Genomic DNA, 22,266 nt, shown 5'->3' on the forward strand with positions numbered 1-22,266 from the left:
CCGGATATTCTAAATAAAGCGAGAGTAACCCCAGTCCTTAAATGTGGTGATCTCACTGAAGTCAACAATTACAGACCTATATCATTTCTACCAACCTTCAAATGTTGAAAAATTCAAATGTTTATTCAGGTAAAGTACATACATACAAGGTGAGATACAAACATTGATGGATTTATAGATACAGCTAGCACATACAATGCCTAAAGCCACTATTACGCAAAGCGTTTTGGGCAGAAATAACACTAAGACTAAAACTTAATACTAATTGAGATTACAGTATAAATTGTGTTGAGAAAATATAATAATAAAAAAGGGGGAACATGGCAGAAAAATAGAATATATACCATTTGGTCGACAAACAGCAGTGTTTAAAATAGCAGACATGGGTTGACATTTAGAGTTAAGGTAGGTTACATGGAGTTAATTAGGTAGTGCTTAGTTTTTATCTTGAACTGGTTGGGAGAGGTACAGTCTTTAACATGATTGGGAAGGTCATTCCACATTCTGGGTCCCTTGATTTGTAGAACATTTCTACTTTGATTAAGTCGTACTCTTGGAATATCAAAAAGGTATTTGTTTATCTTGAGATTATCTTGAGGTTATCTTGATTATCTTGAGATGATTTTGGGGCTTTTCAGTGTCCCCGCGGCCCGGTCCTCAACCAGGCCTCCACCCCCAGGAAGCAGACGTGACAGCTGACTAACACCCAGGTACCTATTTTACTGCTAGGTAACAGGGGTATAGGGTGAAAGAAACTCTGCCCATTGTTTCTCGCCGGCGCATGGGATTGAACCCAGGACCACAGGATCACAAGTCCAGTGTGCTGTCTGCTCGGCCGACCGGCTCCCTTTTTTCAAGTTTCTGGTGTGGTGCTCATGGGTTCTGTTACAACCTTCTAGGAAGCTTTTAAGGTCAGGATTGACATTACAGTTCAGCATTTTATATATATATAATACACATGAGAGGATGTGCAGTGACTTAATATCTAACATATTCAGAGATATCAAAAATAAAATGTCAAAATGTCACGTTGTCAAAATTATTTGAAAAGTTAATCTACAAGCAGCTTTACTCTTATCTAGCCAAGCACAATATACTTAGCTCTTGCCAATATGGTTTTCAGACCGAATGAAAGCACTAACAATGCACTGATTAGTAAGATTAACTTGATACATACAGCTCTTGATAAAAATGAGTTCCCTGTTGGGTTATTTGTGAACCTACAGAAGGCTTTTGACACTGTCAACCACCAAAACCTTCTTCTTAAATTACATCATTATGGAGTCAGAGGTCACTCCCTGCAATACCTTCAATCTTACCTTACTGACAGGCTCCTGTATGTTACTGTGAATAATTAAATTTCTCCAACACTACCCATAAACATTGGTGTTCCACAAGGCAACATACTTGGCCCTCTCCTCTTTTTCATCTACATTAATGACCTTCCAAATGCCTTACAACATCTCAAACCAATCTTATTTGCTGATGACACAACCTTCATTTCCTCCAGTCCTGACCTTCTTGCTGTAAATGTCACAGAGAATACTGAACTAAACAAAGTCCATCTTTGGCTAACTGCTAACAAACTCACCCTTAACATTGACAAAACTTTCTATATTTTGTTTGGTAATGAATCCTCAAATGAAATTAATCTAAGAATAAACAATATCCAAATTAGTAACAAAGTTGATGGTAAATTCCTTGGTATTCTCATGATAAACTGAATTTCCAGGGGACACATTCTAAATATAGCAAAAAGTTTCTAAAACTGTTGGCATTCTTTCTAAGATCAGATATTTTGTACGTTGCCCTGCCCTGATGACACTCTATTACTCCCTCATCTATCCTTATCTCAACTATGGTATTTGTGCTTGGGGTTCTGCTACCCAACATCATTTATGTCCTCTAATTACTCAACACAAAGCTGCTATTAGGACAATATCCAACTCTGGCCCCAGACATCACTCGGTACCCCTACTCAAATCTCTGAATATGTTAGATATTAAGTCACTGCACATCCTCTCATGTGTATTCTATATATTTAAAACTCTGAACTGTAATGTTAATCATGACCTTAAAAGCTTCTTAGAAGGTTGTAACAGAACCCATGAGCACCAGACCAGAAAACAAATACCTATTTGATATCCCAAGAATACGACTTAATCAAACTAGAAGTGCTCTACAAATCAAAGGACCCAGAATATGGAATGACCTTCCCAATCATGTCAAAGACTGTACCTCTCTCAACCAGTTTAAGATAAAAATTAAAAACTACCTAATAAACTCCACATAACCTACCTTACCCCTAAATGTCAACCCATGTCTTACTATTGTAATCATTGCTGTTTGTTGACCGACTTGTATAATTGCTATTCTCTGCCTTGTTCCCCCCCTTTTTTATTTTATATTTCTTCAACAATTTATACTTTAAGCTCAATTATTATTAAGTTTTACTCCAAGTGTTTTTTTCCTCACCTTGCCCGAAACTCTATGCGTATTAGTGGCTTTAGGTATTGTATGTACTAGCTCTATCTATAAATCCAACATTATGTTTGTAACTCATCATCTATGTATGTACTTTTACCTGAATAAACATTTGAATTTGAATTATATATGAACGGAGGGAAAATAACAGAAGAAATTGTGAGAGAATTCAAAGCATATTTTCATTCTTATGGAACTATTACAAAGTTCTCAAGACAAAACAATAACAAACAATCTTACTCACCTACCACACCAATTGTTGGTAGGTAAATAAGCAGAAGTCTTCAATGAGTGAGGTAATGAGGCCAAGACTGTGAGAGCTCGCAGCCAATGTTGACGTCTACGGCAGTGTTGCCACTTTCACAATGGACACACTGCTGGAAAATTTAAAAATCCCAAGAATTCCCCAGAATACCTTAACTGAGAGCCACAATTTCCCTAGCTTGTATCTGAGATTCTTGACCTAGATTCACGAAGCTCCATGTATTTCTTCGTAAGTAGCTTTGCTACGAAGGGGCCAGATTCACGAAGGTACTTACGAAGGTTTTTCTTCTTAGCTACGAATGTTTACCTTCTTAGCGGCTACGTCGGTAGATACAAGACACTCTGTACACTGACAACATCGTACACTAACATTTGTACCACTCCAGACACCAGCTTTGGACGTTTCGCATATGTGTACGTGTTCAATATTAAAACGACAATATAATGTTATTAACAATTAAAATTTTCTACTTAACAGGCATATAGTTATTAAATGAAGTTTAGTGATGTAATAGACATAATCGGGCTTGGTAAGGACGCCGCCCGCCAGCGTAAACACAACACACCCGAATGCCCACAAACACGATATAACGCACAAAACACAACACTTTTGTCAGTTTTTGGATAAACTCCTTTTACATTTATTATGTGATAGATATACTTGTATATAATAAAAACTATTATAGGTAAGCGCCTAATATGTAATATTAATCAATAAAAACGAAGTCAGAAGCCACGTGCCTGTCTGTACATGTCTTTTGTGTAAAAGTACCCCTACTCAAATCTCTGAATATGTTAGATATTAAGTCACTGCACATTCTCTCATGTGTATTATACATATATAAAACGCTGAACTGTAATGCCAATCCTGACCTCAAAAGATTCATTGAAGGTTGTAACAGAACCCATGAGCACCATACCAGAAATAAATACAGTTTTGATATCCCTAGAGTACGACTTAATCAAACTAGAAATGCTCTTCAAATCAAGGGACCCAGAATGTGGAATGACCTTCCCAACCATGTTAAAGACTGTACCTCTCTCAACCAGTTTAAGATAAAAACGAAGCACTACCTAATAAATTCCCTGTAACCTACCTTAATTACCCCTCTGTTGTCAACCCATATGTCTGTTTTTTTTTTCAAAACAACGCTGTTTGAATGTAATTGTCTGTAATAATTTGTAATTGTATTTGTGCTGCTTTTTCAGCCATGTTCCCCCCTCTTTTACCTCTATTTTTATTTGTTCTTGTTACGGCCCTGGGTTCCTCAGTGGAAACTCGAGGTCAAAATTGAACTAAATAAGCTACGTTAGATTAGCAAAGCGCAACTCGATGTTTCTTTGTTTGTATCTTCCCTGCCAGATGTAAGACTATTCTTGTTTCTCAAAGAGCATTTAATGACTGATCGAGCTTGGGGTTGATTATTAAATAATAACATAGGCACCAACTATGTTTACTAATACTTTAATCATTTGTAAAGTAACAATATGTTGCATAGGGGAAGATTTTTAATGTGCTTAGCTGTACGATCAATTAGGCTCGATCCTTCCGGCACCACCACATGCGGGAGGCCTAAGCTGGTCCCTGGGAGCGTTCTTCTGCTGGCTGGCGTTCGTGGGGACGAGACCTACTCTGTGGCTGCACCCCTACTCTCCTCCCTTCTCCTCTTACTTATTTCCCTTACCTTAAATTCCTGTACCATTAAGTTAAGTATGGTGTTTTAAGTGTGCCTACTCTGGTAGTAACGATTGGTGAGACCTGGGGGTAGTATTTGCCAGTGTTTTGGGTACCCCTATGTGTTGTGTTTTGTATTAGGGTACCACGTGGTCTCACTACTCTAAGCTGCATCCAGCTTCAGTGCTTATCCAGTAGTACTTTACCCTAGCTTGTTCTCAGTGTAAACCTTGTATCCTGTCTAAGTGGACCAAGGCTTTTAACGTAAGATAGGGTGGTAAAGTTAATATTATTATTGTTATTGGTGTGAGTGTATATGGGGGGTTGTTAAGGGGTTAATAAATAAGTAAATTAGAACAGAGTATCCCTTCTTCCTGTGTGGGAGTGCATTGATCAACCCTTAGACTGACATAGTCTAGTAGCAAGTTATTATTACTGTGGATAGTTTATTTTGGGGGCCGGGCCTTTTAGCTCTCCCATATTTGATAACTCTGTTTTCTGAGGTTGGAAGAAAACGTGCTCAGATTGGGGACTTGTTTATTTTATAATGGTAAATAATAAATTAATATAATAAATTAATAAATAATAAATTAATTATTATTATATAATAAATAATAATAATAACAAATAGTATAATGATAAGCAATTATTTTTAATGAATCAAATAGCTAATTAGGATGAATGATAAATAATTATTGACTAGTGCATAACAATAAAGTATTAAGGAATAATTATAATGAATAATCCTTAATGATAAAGTAGAAAACAATTACAATTAATAACTACATCCATAGGTAGTAAATGAAAGTTGCATTAATTTAATTACACTAATTACAATTCATGGGAATATTTCTTAGCTATCTGCAGGCTTATCACTTTGGGGGTTCCAGCGGAGCACCCCCAAAGATACAGCAAATGCTTAGCATGCTAGAACAAGTGCCCCTTGAGCATGTCTGTGGGCCATCCCTTTCAAAAATAAAACAGAGGATGCAGAGGATCCCGGGAGGAGGGTGGGCGTTTTGTAAGAGAGCAGCTGCTGGCTTGTCAGGAAGAGGGCCACGCAATCTGCGTCCGGGTTTATATAACCTCGGGTCGTTGCGCGCGCAGCTTGGGGCGGTTAAAGTCAGCTTCCAGACATACGTTTTCTCTTCCACTCAGAAAACCCACCGTTTTGGGGAAAAACAGTGTTCTTTTTCTGAGGTTGGAAGAAAACATGCTCAGATTGGGGACTTGTTTATTTTATAATGGTAAATAATAAATTAATATATAATAAATTAATAAATAATAAATTAATTATTATTATATAATAAATAATAATAAATAGTATAATGATAAGCAATTATTTTTAATGAATCAAATAGCTAATTAGGATGAATGATAAATAATTATTGACTAGTGCATAACAATAAAGTATTAAGGAATAATTATAATGAATAATCCTTAATGATAAAGTAGAAAACAATTACAAATAATAACTACATCCATAGGTAGTAAATGAAAGTTGCATTAATTTAATTACACTAATTACAATTCATGGGAATATTTCTTAGCTATCTGCAGGCTTATCACTTCGGGGGTTCCAGCGGAGCACCCCCAATCCCGCGAGGGCCAGCGGCGCGGAACCCCCAACCCCGAAGGGCAAACGCGGCGGCTGGCCGCTGTAACTAGGAATGTGTGTCGACCTCATGGGTGCAGTAGTCTGCCCTCGGGCTCCATCCCTTTTCCTTGTTCATCAATGGTGTACCTTTTGCGCCTTCCGTAGTCGGTTCTGGAAGTATTAAGGCAGTAAGGGTGGGCAGAAACGGGCATGCAGTATGAACGTGACGGGCAAGGAACCTACCCCTTAAGGGCACTGCTGGAATTAGTTTCTAAGAGGAGGGGGACATTTCCGGAAGCGAACTGGGCAAGTGTCATTAATGGATAAAGCCAGGGTGATACCCTGCAGAAACTCTGAAAAGGAACACTGGCACAGGGAATAGGTCGAGTGACTAGATGGGAAAGGAAGAGAAAAAGATCTTCCAGGAAACTAGTCTGTACTCACCTAGTTGTACTCACCTAGTTGTGTTTGCGGGGGTTGAGCTCTGGCTCTTTGGTCCCGCCTCTCAACCGTCAATCAACAGGTGTACAGATTCATGAGCCTATCGGGCTCTGTCATATCTACACTTGAAACTGTGTATGGAGTCAGCCTCCACCACATCACTTCCTAGTGCATTCCATTTGTCAACCACTCTGACACTAAAAAAGTTCTTTCTAATATCTCTGTGGCTCATTTGGGCACTCAGTTTCCACCTGTGTCCCCTTGTGCGTGTTCCCCTTGTGTTAAATAGACTGTCTTTATCTACCCTATCAATCCCCTTCAGAATCTTGAATGTGGTGATCATGTCCCCCCTAACTCTTCTGTCTTCCAGCGAAGTGAGGTTTAATTCCCGTAGTCTCTCCTCGTAGCTCATACCTCTCAGCTCGGGTACTAGTCTGGTGGCAAACCTTTGAACCTTTTCCAGTTTAGTCTTATCCTTGACTAGATATGGACTCCATGCTGGGGCTGCATACTCCAGGATTGGCCTGACATATGTGGTATACAAAGTTCTGAATGATTCTTTACACAAGTTTCTGAATGCCGTTCGTATGTTGGCCAGCCTGGCATATGCCGCTGATGTTATCCGCTTGATATGTGCTGCAGGAGACAGGTCTGGCGTGATATCAACCCCCAAGTCTTTTTCCTTCTCTGACTCCTGAAGAATTTCCTCTCCCAGATGATACCTTGTATCTGGCCTCCTGCTCCCTACACCTATCTTCATTACATTACATTTGGTTGGGTTAAACTCTAACAACCATTTGTTCGACCATTCCTTCAGCTTGTCTAGGTCTTCTTGAAGCCTCAAACAGTCCTCTTCTGTTTTAATCCTTCTCATAATTTTAGCATCGTCCGCAAACATTGAGAGAAATGAATCGATACCCTCCTGGAGATCATTTACATATATCAGAAACAAGATAGGACCGAGTACAGAGCCCTGTGGGACTCCACTGGTGACTTCACGCCAATCGGAGGTCTCACCCCTCACCGTAACTCTCTGCTTCCTATTGCTTAGATACTCCCTTATCCACTGGAGCACCTTACCAGCTACACCTGCCTGTCTCTCCAGCTTATGTACCAGCCTCTTATGCGGTACTGTGTCAAAGGCTTTCCGACAATCCAAGAAAATGCAGTCCGCCCAGCCCTCTCTTTCTTGCTTAATCTGTGTCACCTGATCGTAGAATTCTATCAAGCCTGTAAGGCAAGATTTACCCTCCCTGAATCCATGTTGGCGATTTGTCACGAAGTCCCTTCTCTCCAGATGTGTTACCAGGTTTTTTCTCACGATCTTCTCCATCACCTTGCATGGTATACAAGTCAAGGACACTGGCCTGTAGTTCAGTGCCTCTTGTCTGTCGCCCTTTTTGTATATTGGGACCACATTCGCCGTCTTCCATATTTCTGGTAGGTCTCCCGTCTCCAGTGATTTACTATACACTATGGAGAGTGGCAAGCAAAGTGCCTCTGCACACTCTTTCAGTACCCATGGTGAGATCCCATCTGGACCAACCGCCTTTCTAACATCCAGATCCAGCAGGTGTCTCTTGACCTCCTCTCTCGTAATTTCGAACTCCTCCAAGGCCGCCTGGTTTACCTCCCTTTCTCCTAGCACAGTGACCTCACCCTGTTCTATTGTGAAGACCTCCTGGAACCTCTTGTTGAGTTCCTCACACACCTCTCTGTCATTCTCTGTATACCTGTCCTCGCCTGTTCTAAGTTTCAATACCTGTTCTTTCACTGTTGTTTTCCTTCTGATGTGACTGTGGAGTAGCTTTGGTTCGGTCTTGGCTTTGTTTGCTATATCATTTTCAAAATTTTTCTCTGCTTCTCTTCTCACCCTGACGTACTCATTCCTGGTTCTCTGGTATCTCTCCCTGCTTTCTGGTGTTCTGTTATTCCGGAAGTTCCTCCACGCCTTTTTGTTCAGTTTCTTCGCTTCTATACATGCCCTATTATACCATGGATTCTTCTGTTGCTTCTCGGATTTTTCCCTTTGGGCCGGGACGAACCTGTTTACTGCCTCCTGACACTTTTGGGTAACATAGTCCATCATACCCTGTACAGACTTGTCTCTGAGGTCTGTGTCCCAAGGTATTTCACTTAGGAAACTTCTCATCTGTTCATAATTCCCCTTTCGGTATGCCAGCCTTTTGATTCCTAGTTCTTTTTGGGGGGAGATAAGTCCTAGCTCTACCAGGTACTCAAAGTTCAATACACTGTGGTCACTCATTCCCAAGGGCGCTTCCATCTTAACTTCCCTTATATCCCATTCATTTAGGGTAAATATCAAATCAAGCATTGCTGGTTCATCTTCTCCTCTCATTCTTGTTGGCTCTTTGGTATGCTGGCTTACAAAGTTTCTTGTTGCCACGTCCAGCAGCTTAGCTCTCCATGTTTCTGGTCCTCCATGCGGGTCTCTGTTCTTCCAATCTATCTTCCCATGGTTGAAGTCTCCCATAATTAGTAGTCCAGATCCATTCCTGCTAGCAACAGAAGCTGCTCTTTCTATTATGTTAATGGTGGCCATGTTGTTTCTATCATATTCCTGTCTAGTTCTTCTGTCATTTGGTGGTGGATTATATATGACTGCGACTATAATTTTTTTCCCTCCATTTGTTACAGTACCTGCTATGTAGTCACTGAAACCTTCACAGCCCTGAATATCCATCTCCTCAAAATCCCAGCCTTTTCTTACCAGCAGAGCTACACCACCCCCACCTCTTCCTTCCCTCTCTTTCCGCATAACATAATAGTCCTGTGGAAACACTGCATTTGTTATTGTTTTCGTGATCTTTGTTTCTGTGAGGGGTATTATGTCTGGGTTTTCCTCTAGTACCAGTTCTCCAAGCTCATTTGCTTTATTTGTAATTCCATCTATGTTAGTGTACATCGCTTTGAGGCTCACTTTCTTCTGTCCCTTCTCAAATCGCCTCCTTGGTGAGTGTTCTGCTGGTGGGGGAGGCAAAGTAAGGCGAAGTAAGGTAACTACCAAACCGAGCAGAACTTTAGCGGGAAAAAAAACCAGACAAGTAAAAAAGGTTGGGGAAACCAGTTACCGTATCTGGGTCAAGGGCAGAAGTTAATCCAGGGGGAGGGATCTAGCAATTAATAATTCATTTCAAAATAATCCAATAGAATAATATAAAACAATAGAACAGCCTAACATAATCAATATTTATATGACCACTATGTATATAATATCAAATCAATATATAAATAAAACCATAAATCAAATATAAGAAACAGGTCTTAAGGCGTAACTGCAACATGTTTGCGTCCAGAGTGACACGAATTATAAGGATGGTAACCGAGTCCGTTACAGTGATCTCCATTGTATGTTGGCCTCCGAATTTACCAAGAGAAAATTTACACCACCATGGGAGGATTGTAATGTAGATGTAGTAATTACTCCCTTGCATAAGAAAAAAAGTATGTATGAAATAGGAGAGCTGAGGGCAACATATGATTGTATAATTAGAAAACTGTCTACGGAAAACACTCTACATGTATATTGTGATGGGTCAGTAGCTAGGGATGGGAAGGCAGGATGTGGAGTCTTGATCAGGGAGTACACTGACATCGGCACTGTAGATACTGTTATTGGACGCCGCTTAACTGACAATGTCTCTTCAACGCAGGCTGAACTCCAAGGAGTATTAGCAGGATTACAGGAAGTAGTCAAATGTGGTAAAAATGCTTGCTTCTTTATTGACAGCAGAGGAGCGTTAGAGTCTTTAAATAGCAGACGCCCAGTATATCAGAATATTGTGATAGAGTGTAGAGAGAATGTTAAGAGACTAGAAAAAACTGGGTATAAAGTAAGATTCATGTGGATCCCTTCACATGTGGGAATACTGTTGAATGAGGTAGTTGATGACATAGCGAAGAGAGCCACTGAAAAAACTCTTGTTGATGTTGTATGTCAGTTAACCTTGAAACAAATAAAAACAAGACTCAAGGTGATTCAGGAGGGTGAAGAAATGATAAAGAGAATGGCATTGGTGGACAGTAGTAACACACTTAAGAATTATTCAATAATAAATACAAATTCGTCCTTCACTTATGGTAAAGGAAAGTCTACTTGGAAGGATTCAATTTACATGAGATTACGATTAGGATATAAATATATCTGGCAATACGGTGTTGATGTCAGTGAAAATGATAAGGAGTGTAAATTATGTAGTATGCCGTACGCCCACACCTTAGAACATTATGTATTAGAGTGTCACCTTATTGAAAAATATAGAAATAAGGAAATAAATAGTGTACCACATCAAATTGTTTGGATGTGTGATAATGGTATAATAGACAGTATACTTAGGAGCTACAAGAATTTTGCCCCAAGAATGTAACAATTATATGCTGTACTTGCTGTATGCAATGTTAAATGGGATTCTTGTACTGTTAAATGTCTATTTGTACTCACTGAATTTGTGCGCCCCTTGAGGGACTTGAAGTAGAGGGGGGTAGAAATAGCCTAAGCTACTCTATCCCTTTGAGACGTATTTATTGCTTATCTCAATAAACATACTTGAACTTGAACTTGAACTTGGCCTCCGAAAGCATGTTAAGAGCTGAATAGTTAGCCTAAGAAACTGCCTTATGAGGCGTAAATGAGTTTAGTCTGAGTGTCAATGAGCATTCTGCGAGCAGCAGTACCCCAAGAACTTCAAGATCTGGGGATCTGAGGCAAAGAGAAATGGACACCAGGAAGGCTAGGTGTTATGGTTTTGGTCAGACAAACAATCTTCGTCCACATGGTTTTTATTCTCCGCCAGTAACCACAACAAAACATTATCAGGTACATGAAATGACCGCTGCATTATGAAGGAATGCGGAGGAATTTCTGATGGAGGAGAAAGACAGTTGCACAGCGCGTTCCGCGGCGCAGCGCGCGGAGCGCCGTGGGGGCCTATATAAAGAAGAGAGGAGAAGTCATGCGTTCTCTCTTGCTCCAGTCACGCTCCGCTTCACAAGTCAAAAGGAAAAAATTTTCACCACTCCACCGCTACAACACGTTTCGCTTCGCAAGAAAGAAGAAAAACTTAGGATTTTTGTGTTCTTAGGACTTCCAGAAACTATGGAACCTACGATTGCTACCCCGATCACAGCCCCCACCCAGGTTGAGTTTAACTCCATGGGCCCTTCAACCTCACATGCTGAAAAGCTAGGGTCGGTCTACACTACTCAACTTTCTCCAAGGTAAAGTGGTATCTTATGTTCTAATTTTAAAGCTAGGTTCCTCCCAAGTGTCGGCGTGTGCCCAGCGCTGTTCCCCACGTAGCCTGTGGGGAACAGGCTACATGCCCTAACATGCCTAGGCAGGGCATGTTAGGCTGCCCCAGCCCTATTGTCCGACAATTAATACGGAATTCTTATACACCCTTGCCCTAGCCGCTAGCTTGCCAGAATTATAGTCTGCCGGTTAAGCCCGGGAATTTTATTTATTCAGTATCAACGACGCTAGTTTGCCGGAATTTTGTCCGCCGGTTAAGCCCGGATCCTTTTATGTGGCTCCTAGCTGTGGATTGCTAGTCATTTCGTCTGCCGGTTAGGCCAATTAAATTTATGCAGACTCCACTGTGGCTGGGTCACCGAACTTCTGTCGGCAGGTTGGGCCCAACGAAAATTTTATGAGGCAAGCCACGTGTTGGAGTGCCAGACCTTTTGTCTGCCGGTTAAGCCCGGAAATTATATACAGACATTCTTGTTGCCAGAATTCCTGACATATTGACCGACGTTTAAGCCCGGGTTTTTTTTTTTAACAGAAGCCCTCGCGTTGGATTGGCCAGAAATATTGTCTACGGGTTAGGCATAACAATTTTAATGCAGCCTCCTTCGCCGCCGGATTTTTAGTTTTTTGTCTGCCGGTTATGCCCAGAATTTTCTGTGCAGCCTCTTTCGCCGCATGAATTGTCCCCGCTGTGTGTTTGCCAGACCTTGGCCTGCCCGTTAAGCCTAACAAAACAATTGTTATCGCCATAGTCCCGGTTACCAACACTATCTTCTTGCTGATATGGAATTCTCACTAGACAGACGAAAAGGTCCCATTATCACCACACAGGAAATTCACTCCGACTGATGTCGTTACAGCTGATCAACAATCAGAAAAAAGGTCACAAGGCTGTTACACGCACCACGAATACGGAGTACAACATATGGTCACTGCTTCACAAGCGGGGATTTTTCTGGCGGGGGAGAAAGAAACAATTGCGCAGCGCGTCCCGCGGCGTTGCGCGGGCAGTTTGGGGCCGTATAAATACGGGCGCACAATGGGGCTCTGCCTCACTCCGCCCGCCCTCGCCGCTGCCCTCGCAAAACCCCACCCTCCCCCCCTTTGCAAGCGGCTGCTTTTGTACCCCCGTCATGCTTCGCACAGTTGTCCCGATTGTCTCCCCACTGCATGTGGGAAGGGGGGTGCAGCGCCGGTCCCCAAGTGTCCCGCTGTCCGCAGCTAATACTTTGCCCAGTCTAGGTGCTAGTAAGCCCTACTTGTAGTCACACCCCCTTCTCCTTATCCATTAGGTCTTTTACGGCCTCTTGGCCGGGTACATTACGTGTTATGTGGTCTCTCACTTATTAGTTATTCTTTGTGTCCTGCCTGTTATATCCTAGTGTTATATAATTACTACACATTTGCACTCGGCCTTAATTCTAGTACCAGTTAACCTTTAGGTTTCTGCAGAATTAGTTTCCATGTCACTATAGGCTAAGGTCTCATACTTACTACGGGTGTACCTTAAGTTAAATCTAGTCCTCGGACTTGGAATTGTTACTGTTAATTCTTACTTTATATATTTACTTTATATAGTTTGATATAAACGTTATATATTTACTTTATATATTTACATGTTCAATATTAAGTTTAATATAATATCAACTTTGTTATAAGTCTATAATATAAACCGTGTTTAATATAGACTTTATATAATTACTTACTTTATATTTGAACTTTATATATTTACATGTTCTGCAGAATTTAATCCTCAATAAACTTTAACGCCCCATACTGCCAGTATCTTTCTCCCCCTGGTCAGAAAAAGATGGATCCCGCCGTTTGGCCCCCTTTATTAATTTTTTTTGTCCTTATGTTTCTTTTCATTACATTCTGGAGTTCTCGCCTTCCATGCACAAGCAGGGCACAGTCTGGTTTTTAACATCCTACGGGGTCAGAGATTAGGTTTTAATTCCCAGCAATACGATTAGAAGATGTGTTTTACGCACTAAGAGGTTATTCCTTAATACATTATCATACATAATTTTCACTCCACATTCTTAATAAAACTTTATTCGCAAAGGTAAAATAAGGTTATTTGTCGGACATCATCGGAGGACAACACATGATTCGAGGTAATAGATTCCTTCCTATTGTCTGCTGTGGCCTCTATTCTTATTGGGCTGTTTTGGTCTCGGTCATTACACTTATAAATCTCTATTAATACGCTACTTTATAAAATTCTGTACTACTAGTACTTATAACTCTTATAAAATGTTCGTCTCTCTACAGTCAAACAGTTGTTCACAGTTACGATTCTCTCCTACTATATTGTGTGATACTATGTTTTCCCCTATACTCTTTCCTCCCCGTCACTAAATAACTTCTCTAGAGTCTTAATTCGGTACTAAATAATTAAGCTGCTTAGATTTCCCAGTTCGTGCGTTTCATCTAGGGGAGAATTCATTAATCCTTCATCAGTCCTCGGAAAAAATAGGCGCGTGAGTTTCTAGTCACGTGCTAATAGGATTACAGGTAGAGTTAAGCCTTTTCTTAATTTTTTTCGACCTTAAGTCAAGCGGATTATCCTCATTTAATTCTTATTATTTCCCCCCAAAGACTCATTATCTCCTTAACGTAGTATTTATCAACAGTTCATTTTTCTGTTTCCTCGTTGAAGGGTAGTCCACATCTGTTTTTCATGTCCGGTTTATTATATTCTTTATTTGATGCCTCCCTGTAAGTATTCACTGTAGTCGCACGTTTTCTCCACTTATTCAGCCGCCCTCGCTGTTGGTTGCTAGACCCAGAATTATTCTATCAGCCGCCCTCGTTATTGGATTGCCAGACCTCATGTCTGCCGGTTAAGCCCGGAATTTAATGCAGACTCCCTCGCTATTGGATTGCTAGACCTATGTCTGCCGGTTAAGCCCGGAATTATTATGCAGACGCCCTCGCTATTGGATTGCCAGACCTATGTCTGCCGGTTAAGCCCGGAATTATTATGCAGCCGCCTCGCTATTGGTTGCCAGACCTATGTCTGCCGGTTAAGCCCGGAATTATTATGCAGCCGCCTCGCTATTGGATTGCTAGACCTATGTCTGCCGGTTAAGCCCGGAATTATTATGCAGCCGCCCTCGCTATTGGATTGCCAGACATATGTCTGCTGGTTAAACCCAGAATTATTCTATCAGACGCCCTCGCTATTGGATTGCCAGACCTCATGTCTGCCGGTTAAGCCCGGAATTTATTGCAGATTCCCTCGCGGCTGGAGTGCCAGACCTTCTGTCTGCCGGTTAAGCCCGGAATTATTATGCGGCCGCCTCGCTGCTGGATTGCCAGACTTATTGTCTGACGGTTAAGCCCGAAAATTATTTTATGAAGCCTCATTGGCTGCTGGTTTGCCCTGGCCGTGGATTTGTCCCTGGACGCTGGCTGTACCAGTTTGACCGCTGGTGTAGCAGGAAGTCCTACCAACAACGACTTCAGATGCTGGAGATCATTGCAATGGACTCGGTAACAAAATTTTATAATTTGCTGCGCCGAAAATCTCACTGGACAGACGCAAGGACCCTATTTCACCACACCAGAAATGAATATCTCTTTTACATCCTCCCAAAACAATTGTTTTATTCAACAGGTGACGACGCTCCGACTGCTGCCGTCCCAGCTGATCTGCAATCAGCAAATTCACGAGGCTGATAAACGTACCACGCATTCGGAGAGCAATTTACTATGAAAACCGCTGTATTGGACCTTATATTTCTTATATTTATTATCATCCACATACTTCTGGAGTCAGTGCCGTCCGGACGCTTGCATGTCACAGTCATGATTTAACTTCCTTCGGACGGGATTAAGCTTTTAATCTCCAGCATTAAGACTACAAGCTGTGGTTTACACATTAAGTGGTTATTCTTTAATCCAATCTTATACTTATCATACGCTTAACGCTTCTTAATTAACACCTTAATCGCAATAGGTAAATCAATTTATTTGTCGGTCTGCATGCGGAGGACAACATATGATGGACTTCAATGTAATTGTCTCAGTTAATTTTAGACTGAAATGGACGCAGTTCTTTGCGGGCTGTATGGGACTCAGTTACCACACTTATAATTTGTTGTGTGTGTGTCTCTCCGGACACAAGCAGGTCTCAGTTGTGGTTAAATAACTGTTTTCTTTATACATTTATCGGGTACTTATACGTTGATATGTATTTTATATGGGTCATATAGTTATTTTATTGTTTACTTCGGAGTATTCTAAATTTATTATTATGATGGTTTATATTTGAATATAATTAATACCTGCGTACGATCGTTCTAGCCAATCATTTCCCTTTGGGGCCTGATATTGCAGTGTTTCCTTTTGAATTAATGATAAGATTAAGGTTTACTCTTCCATATAAGTTTTACAGTGGTTTTTTTTTTGTGAGGTATTCATTTAGACAACTGGTAACTTAAGTTACTTCCTTCTTCTGACCTTGGGTGCAGGGATGCGTGAGCTTTTCAAGCCACGTTCCCGTTGGATTACAGCCACGATTAAGTATTAATTTTCCTCTTTCAGCTTTCAAGCCTAAATCTTTCAGGTTAAACAGGCTATCCCCATTTAATTCTTACTAAAGTACACTTTACACAATTATTACTTATTCAAGATGCATATATGTATAGACCTTAATTTACTAAGGATTAGGGTCATTCGTTATTAACTCTGCTGTTAATTGTACATGGTTTCTTTATTATCCTGTTACCTCGGAGGTACTTAGGTACTATGTTCCGTACTACTTCGGCTCCTCCTTTGTTGGTGACGATACTTCCCTCTTCTTGGAACGCTGTGGTCCTCGTGGATTTACAAGTTTGAAAATAACATATGATGCTACGTATTCTTCTGTAACGGGGGGTGGGGGAAATAGCTCTATCTTGTCCATTATTCCACCCCCCAGTTAACTAACGAGGCCGGGGGAAACAGCTCTCTCTATAGTCCGTTATCCCGTCCCCAGTTAGCTAACTATTCTAGAGCACCCTCCAGAGTTCCTAAGGCAGCCTCTCTCGTTCAACACCTTGTAACCTAGGTATTTGACTACCTAGGTGCTAAGACTACAAGGCGCCGTAACTGGATCAGCTACCCGAAACTCTAGAGAGAACTCTAGAATACTGAATCATTGCCACAAACGTATAAGAGGAAACGAAAGGAAAGAAATGAATAGTGAAGTAATTAGTGAGGATTTGGGGTAAGAGGTAGGGAGGTGGGAGGAGCGAGGAGGGTCATTAGTTGAAAGTGAGAGTTTAGAGATGGGTGGAGGGAGAGGTGTAGATAGGTAGAAGTAGAAGAGTAGATAGTAGAAGTAGAAGAGTAGATAGTCGAAGACGAAATGCTGCCACCATCCATTCATGATCATTACATACAAGACAAGGAATGGAACTTGCCTGTATCACAAAATTCTCAAAAGATGTTATCATGAGTTCATTATTAGTATGTTCCCTCTGTACCATGTATCAACCCCAAACATGTACTCGTTAATATCATGAAACCAGTAACCACAGAGGCTTTCTCATCTCAACTCAAAATCTCTAGGGAACAAAGTTAAACACAATTTAAATAATAAATTCATAATTATATTTCACATGAAGTATCATAATTTAGCAATTCAATTAAAATGTTCCAGTTTAATATGCAAAGTGAGTCATCATCCAAGAATTCGAGAACCCTACAACTTGACTGCCCCTGATCATCACACAACATATGTAAACACGACCAAGTCACCTAAATGTTCACTCACCGAGGACTGAGTCTAAGTTGAATAGAGGGGGGGGGGGGTCTGCAATTTTCAGGCAGCGTCACCCCCCGTCTGGTGACGGCCTATCTCGACGGCTGGCCTCTGCTCTGCTCCGCTGGCCGGTCTCCTATTGCTTAATGCTCGATAGCTCTCCGAGTTTATATTGGGGAACCTAGTAGCTAACTCCGCCCACACGTAGATAGCCTCCGGCACTACCAAGCCACTCCTTAAACGTCGGCATGTTTGAAGGCTACCCGGCTCCAATTATACGCTTAGCGGAAGCAAGGTGAAATTCTCATGATCTGACCTCAGGTCACTTGGGGTCGTTAACGGTTAGAGGTGTGAGATCTCAGGCAGACAACTGGCGCCTCTCCGATCCTTGTCTGTGACTCATGTACTCTATGTATGTATTAAACTAACCCAAACACTTTTACAGTGTTACATCTCCCCTTCTCCCCGAAATAAAGTTTTTGCAACACTACTAAAGCAAGCTAGCTGTGTGCAACAACTTTATTAACGAAAAAAAAAATACATCCTAGCTAAACAAATATACATCATCCTACTCTAAAAAATGAAATATATAGACAGACGTCCATTGTCTCTGGCTGGGCGACGTCACTGCTTGGTCTTGTAGATAATCCTGTACCACATTTCTTCAACACAACTGCCTTCGTCGCTTCTCCGTCGTTAACGCACAACAACCCTTGGTCAACCCGAAAGCCGTTACTACTTGAACTGCGCACAGGACCGTGGAATTCGGTTGTCCCAGCTGATCTGTAATTGGCCCTACGTCAGTCACCATGAGAGACGTATATTGGGGTTCTTCACAGCTATAGGGACTAAAAGTTTCGAGACCTTCATATAGTTGCCAACAGTAGAAATCCCATCCTACTCTTCTTCCTCCCTGTTGCTCCAGCACGCCTCCTTCAGAGAGCTACTTCTGACAGCCACATCAAGTCCGCACGACACAGGATGAATCACTCAACAGAGCAACATGCTTGCAGGAGGGGCGGCCAGTTAAGGCAAACGATCCTGTCTTGCAATTACGCTCCCTGCAATGATGCTGACACCAGCAAGGGACACGAGGCATCGTGTCTCACTCAGCTTGTCTTATCTTCTTCTTCTTCTTTCTTCTTTCTTCTCTCTTCCTTCTTCTCTCTTCTTTCTTCTCTCTTCCTCCTCCCATGGGTCTTTGACAAGCGACCTGGGGTCCATTGGGGTCCGTCCGTCCTGGGGTCCATCCTGGGTAGACCGATGTTGGTGGGACAGACTGGAATCGTTGTTGCTCCTCTTCCATTTTTACTGGGTCGTCTGGGGTCGTCTGCAGAACGACCTGGGGTCCACTGGGGGTCCGCTGGGGTCCGTCCGTCTTGGGGTCCAATGGGTAGACCAATGTTGACCGACCGAGAGGGCTGCATCTTGGGGTCCCCTGGGGTGGTGATGGTGGTGGAGCCATGACCTCCAGGTTAGGGGGCTGGTCGTGGTGGTGGTGATAAACGCCCCTGAGTGTGGTACACAGCAGCCGTCTCCCTCTTCTGTATATGCGTCGCGCCTCTCCTCTGGCTCCCACCTGTGAATTGAACATAAAGGCGACAATACCCGTGTTCCATCTTGTTGTGTGACCCTGTAGTTTGTATAGGGTTCACACAGTCCAATTATAAGCTCTCCTCCTGGCAACAACTACACTTAAATTTTAATAATCCAATTAACTCTGAATGATATTGACTTGGTGGAACATAAAACAGTAACAGAGTAAAGTTAGAGAAGAGAGAATAAGGTCATCACTACTTAATTTGTCACTAAACCAATCTCCACAATAAATATCAAAACTAATAGACCAAACACTAGCCTAACTTAACTATACCGTTCCTAATCTTAAGTACATAATTAACCGTTACTCCCACCCTTAACCTACAGCCACCTACGTGACCCAGAGTGTTTCCCTAGCATCTCCGCCGGTAAACAACTCCAAACTGTTGTCACCCCTGTGACCAGACTTCAAACGCCAGGCGTCCCTAGACGTGAGTCAACTGACACACTAGTCCACACTAGCATGCTGTACAATACCAGTACACCTCGGGTTATTGCGTTCAAATGGAGTAAAACAGTCGATCGCAATAATCTGAGCAGAACCACTACTTAAAAACTACACCTGCCACTACCCACTGACCTGGAGACCAGCGGTGGCTGGGTGTCCCCGTGGGACATGCGAGGTCACCTGTCACACTCAGCTGACCTGCACTACCAACACCGCTAAGTTCCCAAATCGCCAAATCTTATTACTAACATAAATCACTACACACGCACGTTCTGGTGAACATTCCCTGAACTACACAAAACTCACAAAATCACTAAACCACAACACCAGAGAATCACTATCTCCTAGCCTGAAAAAAACTCGCTAAATCGCGAAAGTAAAACACCTGTCAAGATCTCCCTGATAGCGCCTGAGCGGCAAAAAAGACACGTGGGACTGAATAATGTTGAAAGAACACCAACTACCTACAACATTGTTCATCCCACCGCTGCGAACATTGTAACGGGGGGTGGGGGAAATAGCTCTATCTTGTCCATTATTCCACCCCCCAGTTAACTAACGAGGCCGGGGGAAACAGCTCTCTCTAGTCCGTTATCCCGTCCCCAGTTAGCTAACTATTCTAGAGCACCCTCCAGAGTTCCTAAGGCAGCCTCTCTCGTTCAACACCTTGTAACCTAGGTATTTGACTACCTAGGTGCTAAGACTACAAGGCGCCGTAACTGGATCAGCTACCCGAAACTCTAGAGAGAACTCTAGAATACTGAATCATTGCCACAAACGTATAAGAGGAAACGAAAGGAAAGAAATGAATAGTGAAGTAATTAGTGAGGATTTGGGGTAAGAGGTAGGGAGGTGGGAGGAGCGAGGAGGGTCATTAGTTGAAAGTGAGAGTTTAGAGATGGGTGGAGGGAGAGGTGTAGATAGGTAGAAGTAGAAGAGTAGATAGTAGAAGTAGAAGAGTAGATAGTCGAAGACGAAATGCTGCCACCATCCATTCATGATCATTACATACAAGACAAGGAATGGAACTTGCCTGTATCACAAAATTCTCAAAAGATGTTATCATGAGTTCATTATTAGTATGTTCCCTCTGTACCATGTATCAACCCCAAACATGTACTCGTTAATATCATGAAACCAGTAACCACAGAGGCTTTCTCATCTCAACTCAAAATCTCTAGGGAACAAAGTTAAACACAATTTAAATAATAAATTCATAATTATATTTCACATGAAGTATCATAATTTAGCAATTCAATTAAAATGTTCCAGTTTAATATGCAAAGTGAGTCATCATCCAAGAATTCGAGAACCCTACAACTTGACTGCCCCTGATCATCACACAACATATGTAAACACGACCAAGTCACCTAAATGTTCACTCACCGAGGACTGAGTCTAAGTTGAATAGAGGGGGGGGGGGGTCTGCAATTTTCAGGCAGCGTCACCCCCCGTCTGGTGACGGCCTATCTCGACGGCTGGCCTCTGCTCTGCTCCGCTGGCCGGTCTCCTATTGCTTAATGCTCGATAGCTCTCCGAGTTTATATTGGGGAACCTAGTAGCTAACTCCGCCCACACGTAGATAGCCTCCGGCACTACCAAGCCACTCCTTAAACGTCGGCATGTTTGAAGGCTACCCGGCTCCAATTATATGCTTAGCGGAAGCAAGGTGAAATTTTCATGATCTGACCTCAGGTCACTTGGGGTCGTTAACGGTTAGAGGTGTGAGATCTCAGGCAGACAACTGGCGCCTCTCCGATCCTTGTCTGTGACTCATGTACTCTATGTATGTATTAAACTAACCCAAACACTTTTACAGTGTTACACTTCCACACCCTTTCAATTCGTCCTTCAATAAATTAACTGAAACTTTAATCACAATAGTTAAATATTAAAGCTGCTTATTTTATCTGAAACTTAATTTTCTCAGTCTCGTGCGTTTCATTTAGTGGGTATCTCAAGATAATCTTTCTTCAGTCCTCGGTAGCATTGGAGCGCGAGATCATCCTGTCGCGTCCCAATAGGATTACAGTTAAGGTCAAGTCTATTCTTACTATTTAGAATTTAAGCTAAACAACTTACAGGTCAAGCGGTCTACACACTTTTAATTCGTTTTTTTCCCTTCACCGACTTAATATCTCATTCACGCAGTACTTTTCAACTGTTATTTTTCTGTTTCTGTGAAGTGGGAAGTTTTCTTCCTGTTTTCATGTTCGGATTTTGAATATTTTCTGTTAAGTGCTTCCCTTTAGGAATTTCTGTAGTCGCATGTTTTCCTTCCTTGGGAATTATCGGTCTGTCAAGTGCGGTAAAATTTTCTTTATTGTCGGTCGCTGGGTCTCATGTTACAAATTTAATCATGTACTTCTTTAAGGCATTTATTTTCCTACTATTTACTCTTCACATATTCATTAACTTCTTTTCCGCTACATATTTATATACAGTAATTATTTAAGGATTATGGACATTCGCTTTTTGTACTTCTATTATGTTACATGGCTTATATTATTATCCCTGTTATTCACTGAGGTAATTACGTATTCATTACTTCGTCGTCACACCTTGGCCTACCTTACCGTAATTAAATACTGTTCACAATTGTGCCTTCCTTTTAATTAATCGGTCACTGGGATTCCGGAACATATTTAAAAACTATAATTTGAAGGCTTTCTAAATTTATATTTGTTACTTTTATACTTACATCTATACAATAGATATTGGGAATTACTATTACTAA

General features: G+C 41.6%; 1 protein-coding gene across 1 annotated transcript in view; it reads right to left on the minus strand.

Annotated features, from left to right (window-relative positions):
• LOC123761587 (zinc finger protein 84-like) overlaps positions 1–3,003 on the minus strand; it is a 97,188-nt gene extending 94,185 nt beyond the window's left edge. The window contains exon 1 of the mRNA XM_045747605.2: positions 2,729–3,003. The gene's annotated coding sequence lies outside the window, so the exon portion shown is untranslated. The remainder of the gene's footprint in view (positions 1–2,728) is intronic.
• Positions 3,004–22,266: the final 19,263 nt, after the last annotated feature.

This window comes from Procambarus clarkii, chromosome 24 (genome assembly GCF_040958095.1).
Source record: "Procambarus clarkii isolate CNS0578487 chromosome 24, FALCON_Pclarkii_2.0, whole genome shotgun sequence".
Lineage (NCBI taxonomy): Eukaryota > Metazoa > Arthropoda > Malacostraca > Decapoda > Cambaridae > Procambarus > Procambarus clarkii.